Source organism: Micromys minutus (genome assembly GCF_963924665.1).
Source record: "Micromys minutus genome assembly, chromosome: 17".
Taxonomy (NCBI): Eukaryota; Metazoa; Chordata; class Mammalia; order Rodentia; family Muridae; genus Micromys; species Micromys minutus.
Window position 1 is genome coordinate 51,943,619 of NC_137952.1, and position 5,335 is coordinate 51,948,953.

The window sequence follows — 5,335 nt, forward strand, 5'->3', positions numbered from 1 at the left end:
ATACAGAAACTCAAATGCAAGTTATGGATATATAATTTTTGTATATTTAATTCTACTTAGAAAGTACAACTTAGTGAGACTAATTCATTTTGAAACTTTCATTCTTTTAACTGCTGTAATGTCTTTGCCCAATTAATGTTTGCCCTAAATTCTTAGCTGTTTGGTATTAATTTTGTAACCTGATTTTGTGTTCTTTGAATTGCCTGATTAATACTCACCTGACCTTTTGGTCTTTTTGATGAGACATTGTTGTTACTGAGTCAAGGGATTTGTCTGTTAAAAATGTTTTAATGATTATTATAATTGGTATGACTTACATTGCTTTTGTCATCTTGTTTTAGTTTTCCTTTCTCCCCTAATTTTTTTTTCATAAATGGTCTTAGGCACTTTTCTGTACTTTCAGTGATCAAAAAGACATATTTCTGTCTTCAAGTCTACCAGTGATTACTTTTGTACTTTTCAGACATAATATTTAGCCATTATTTTCATAATCTTTAGAAACAAGAGAAAAGCAATATGTTGAAATATCTTCTATTAGTAAAGAGATTTGGTGCAATTGTATATTTCTCTCACCACTGTTATTATTATAATCAGGTTTTATATATGAATAATGATATACTTTTATAGTTCGTTTTATAATATTTATAAAGTTAACATAATCTTACTTGTACTTATAATTTTTTTAATTTGAGTGAAATATTTTGCTGGGTATGATGTTACATAGCTGTACTACCCACACTTAGGAGGTGGAGACATAAAAATTCAGAGTTCAAGGCAAGCTTCAGCTATATAATAAATTAGAGGCTAGCCTAAGCTATAGGATATCTTGCCTCCAAAAACCAATTAATATTTTTCTACATTTTTTTATTGCTAAGAACCATAGAATAGGGACTGAAGAGATGTCTCAGTGGTTATGGTCACTGACCCCAGAGGTCCTGAGTTCAATTCCCAGCAACCACATGATCGCTCATAACCATCTGTAATGGAATCCAGTGCCCTCTTCTGTGTCTGAAGACAGCTACAGTGTACTCATATACATAAAATAAATAAACAATTCTTTAAAAACTCATAGAATAATTTTTATATTTAATTTTGTTTTCTTAAGCCAAACACTTCCAATTCTGTCTTCTTTTTTTAAATGCAAACTACCAGTTTACCTCTCTATCTTCTGTCTCTTCCTTTCCTTAGTAAAAGATTAATTTACTTTCCATTTGATGAGAAAATAATATTCAGCTGTGAGGTCACATCTCTAAGCAAAAGTGTCAATGACAAACCATATGAGGGGAAAGGAAAAGTGTACCAAATAATTATGTAAAACTCTGATTTGAGGTGCCGGGTTGACAGATTAAATTTCATTTTCTTGAGAGTAGTTACTATCGTTTTACCTCACTGGTGCTACAAACTGACTTCAACAGATTCAAAGTGGGTTGGGTAGTTAGACTTGGAAATCCTGGCACTTAGGAGGGAGGAGGGGAAGAGATGAAGGGAGAAAGAAAGGAGAATGCACCAGCCAGTCCCAACACCATCACCACCACCAACAGAACCCTCCCTAATCTGGAATGATTTTATAAAATTGAAAGGAGTTTAGAGACATTCAACACACACATTTAATTTCAGGAAACATTATGTTGGCATTTTAACTGAAATTGTATTAGAATCTGTAGATCAGTTTAAGAGAACTGTCATCCTGACAATATTGAACTGTACAACTTATGAACATTTTTGAGACAGAATTTCATGTATACTAGGTTGGTCTTGAACTCAAGGATGACCTAGAACTTCAGATTTTCTTCCTGTTCACGTCTTAGAGTTCTGAAATGAGTTATGTTTTAAAACATTATTTTCTTCATTTTAAAAACTTTTCTGTCAGTAATGTTTTATGGTATATATTTATCTCTAAACATTTTATATTTTTTATCATTGTAGTAATATACTTAAATTTTAATTGTTGTTAGTATATAAACATATATCTGATTTGTATATGTTTGTCTTATATAGGTTTCATACATTTTAGGGATTTTTACATCTCTAATCTACTACTCTTTGGTTTTGCGATGGAGTTTTACACTGTAGTCCTGTAGACCAGACCAACTACCTTATCAAGATCTGCTTGCCCCTGCCTCCTCAGTGCTGGGACTAAGTTTGTATGCCTTCATGCCTGGATTCCATTTACATGATTTTGAGTTCTGAGTTTTCCCTTCCTATTTCTGTCTCTCCTGGAGTATATATTTTCATATATCTTTCCTAAAAATATAAATTTTAGTGCTATTATTAGACATATGCAATTAATAACTCATGATATAAAATAATCCAGTTGATGTACCTGCATTGAAGATATGTGTTGGGGGGATACTGTATACATCAACTTTTCTTTTTTTTTAAAGGCTTGTTTTATTTTAATGACTGATCCATGCGAGGCCACAGCCAGGCCACAATGTGCAGACATGAGGGAAGCTTTGTTTCTTGGTCTCTTCCTCCTTGGGCAGAGTCTTGATGATCTCTTCCTTCTTGGCCTGGAGGCGCTCCTGCTGAAGCTTTCATGCTTCCTTGTTCTTAGACCTGAGAGCCTCAGCCTGGTCAGCCAGTAGCTTCTTGTGGGGCTTGTCCGCCTTTAGTCTGTGGATGTGCTCCATGAGAATCCGCTTGGTTTTTTTTTTTTTAACAACTTTATTTTACAAAACAAAGATAAATGTACAGATTTTAAGCATTTTTTGCATAAAATTATACAATACATTTTTGTCAGTACTTTTTTTTCAGATTTTAAAATAATTTTTACATAAAACTATATGAATATATTTTTTAGTCAGTACTTGATTTTTTTTTAAGATTTGATAGTATGCATTGAAAACTTAATAGTTACACTGAGCATAAAGTACATGTAAAACAAAATGTAACATGGAAATAGTCAAAGTTTTCTTGTTGTGTAAAGTTTTTTTTTGTTTTGTTTTGTTTTGTTTTCTTTATTTCTTGGACTTTGTACAGTCTGTGAGTTGTTTCTGGGGGAGTGCAAGCCTCTGGGGTTAGCATTCCACTATCAGTGACTGCATATTATGTCTGTTCTTTTGTGACTGGGTTATCTCACTCAGGATGATCTTCTCTAGATGCAGCCATTTTCTTAAGAATTTGGTCAAGTCATTGTTTCTGGTGGCTGAGTAGTATTGGTTTTGAATACATTCCCTTTGACCTCAGGTACAGGCTGTGATACACATGGCCGTCAATCTTCTTAGATTCCCGGTATCTCCTGAGAAGTGGGCACAGGATCCACAGGATCCTCATCCAGGTCACCTTCTCAGGCGAGCGAGCGTTGGCAGCTCCCTTTCTCTTCCCTATGCCCATATGCCTGCTCTTCTGTCGGGCCAAAGTGTTTTTCTGGCAGTGAGCCCAGGAATGGACAGGCACAGGCTTCCAGATGATCAGCCATCTTTGATCATTTCCTGATCTGCTGACGGGAGTTGGCATTGGCGATTTCGTTGGTCTTATTGGGGTCCAACCAGACCTTTTTACCGCAGCAGAGGACACTAGAGGTAAGCCTTTCTGTAGCCTGAGCGTACTCATGGCTGTGGATGCAGCAGTGAAAGGGATTTTTAACTTTTCTTAAACTTACTTTTCATATACCAGTATGTCCTGGCGATTACTGTGTGGAGGTAATATACATTTCCTATTTTTGAATAGGTAAATGATGCTTCATTTGATGAATGTTACAATATATTCACCTAGTCCCCTTCCGATTGAAATTTGAGTCTTTCAAGTCTTTCACTATTACAAAGCATACTGCAGTAAATAATATGTAGCACTTTATGTTTTTTCCCAGGAGATGTTTGGGGTTTAGGTTAGAATTATTGGGTAAAAAAACTGTCTTGGTAATTTTACATGTTTCTAAGTTCTTTTTCAGGGAAGGTTGTGTCATTTTGTATTTTGCCAGTGCTGCTTTTGATAACTTCTCCTAATCTGGTGAATAGTATTTCAGCATTCTCTTAATTTCTATTTCCCTTTATTGCAAGGAAGGTTTAACATCCTTTTATGTGGTAATGACCTTTTCACATGGCTAAGACTTTCTTTCCTATTTCGTTTCCCTCTCTTTTCTTCCTGCCACACAAGAGAATGAACCCAGGGACATCATCCTGCTAAGGACATCTCTGAGTTGTATCCCCAGCTGTGCTGGATAGTTTTGCCAACTTGACACAAACTAAGGTCATCTGGAAAAAAAGAAATCTCAGTCAAGAAAATGCCCCCATCTGATTTCGTGTCGGCAGTTACAGGAGGGCACAGCCTATTCTAGGTGCTATGAGGAAGCAGGCTGAGCCAGCCGAGCTGTGTGAAGCAAGCCAGTGAGCAGGCTTTTCTCTGTGACCACTGCTTCACTTCCTGCCTCCAGGTTCCTGTATCTGGATTCCTGCCTTGAGCTCCCCCTGTAGCTTCCCCTGATGATGGGCTGACTGGAAGGAAGCCTTGCTCCTTAGTTGTCTTTAGCTGTGGTGTTTGATCACAGCAAGAGAACGCAAACTAGGATGCAGCTTGAATTTCCTGTTCGAAGTTTTGGTCCATTTTTTTTTTTCAGTTGGGATATTGACTATTTCCTTCTTTTCGTTTGGACTCTCTTCCTATAAAAGAATGACAACCCTATATGCCTTGCTATGAATAACAAAAGCAATTTCCTAGTTTATCATTATTTAAAAAAAGTGCCAAACTAGACCATTATGTACATAGGAAGAAAAGTTTATTGGCGGATAAATTGCCAAAGTCCACTAGAGCAGAAAGCAGCAGCTTGGCAGCAAAAGCTTTGTCAATTTTGTCCTGGGAGGTGGCCTGTAGGGGACTTTGCAGGAGGAGATGAGGTCAAGGGTTAAGGTTTTCTGAGAAATGTTGGAGGTTTGGTTTATATTTCCTAGCAAAAACAACTTACGGTGGGATCTTAGCTTCCATCTTTAAACATATCATCAGACTGACATTTTGGAGCCTGATTGTGAGCCATTTTTTCTTTATACTTTTTTTATTTGCGTTTGTATGTTTTTGTGTATGGTGTACATGTGTGTGCAGGTGCATTTGCATATGTGTTTATGTATAGGCCAGAGACAACCTCTGGTATCATTTCTCAGGAGCTATTGCTAGGTCTTTTTAACACAGGTTCTCCAACTGGGGTCTGGGACTTGCCAGTCAGGCTAGACTGGGTGGAGAGTGAGCCCAGACCCTTCTGTCTTTGTTCCTCTGCACTCGAGCTGCAAGAATGCACCACCATGGCTCAATTTAATTTATGTAACTGCTGGGGATTAAATTAACATTGAATTTATTATACTTATACAACAACCATGTTATCAGCAGAACTATACCATAAGTC

At 36.8% G+C, this 5,335-nt stretch overlaps 1 pseudogene across 1 annotated transcript; it reads right to left on the reverse strand.

Annotated features, from left to right (window-relative positions):
- Nucleotides 1-2,396: 2,396 nt before the first annotated feature.
- LOC308431471 (large ribosomal subunit protein eL19-like) lies at nucleotides 2,397-3,555 on the reverse strand (annotated as a pseudogene). Its single transcript has 2 exons — nucleotides 3,173-3,555; nucleotides 2,397-2,658 (listed from the first exon to the last, which is right to left on the reverse strand). The product of its transcript is annotated as a large ribosomal subunit protein eL19-like (transcript).
- Nucleotides 3,556-5,335: the final 1,780 nt, after the last annotated feature.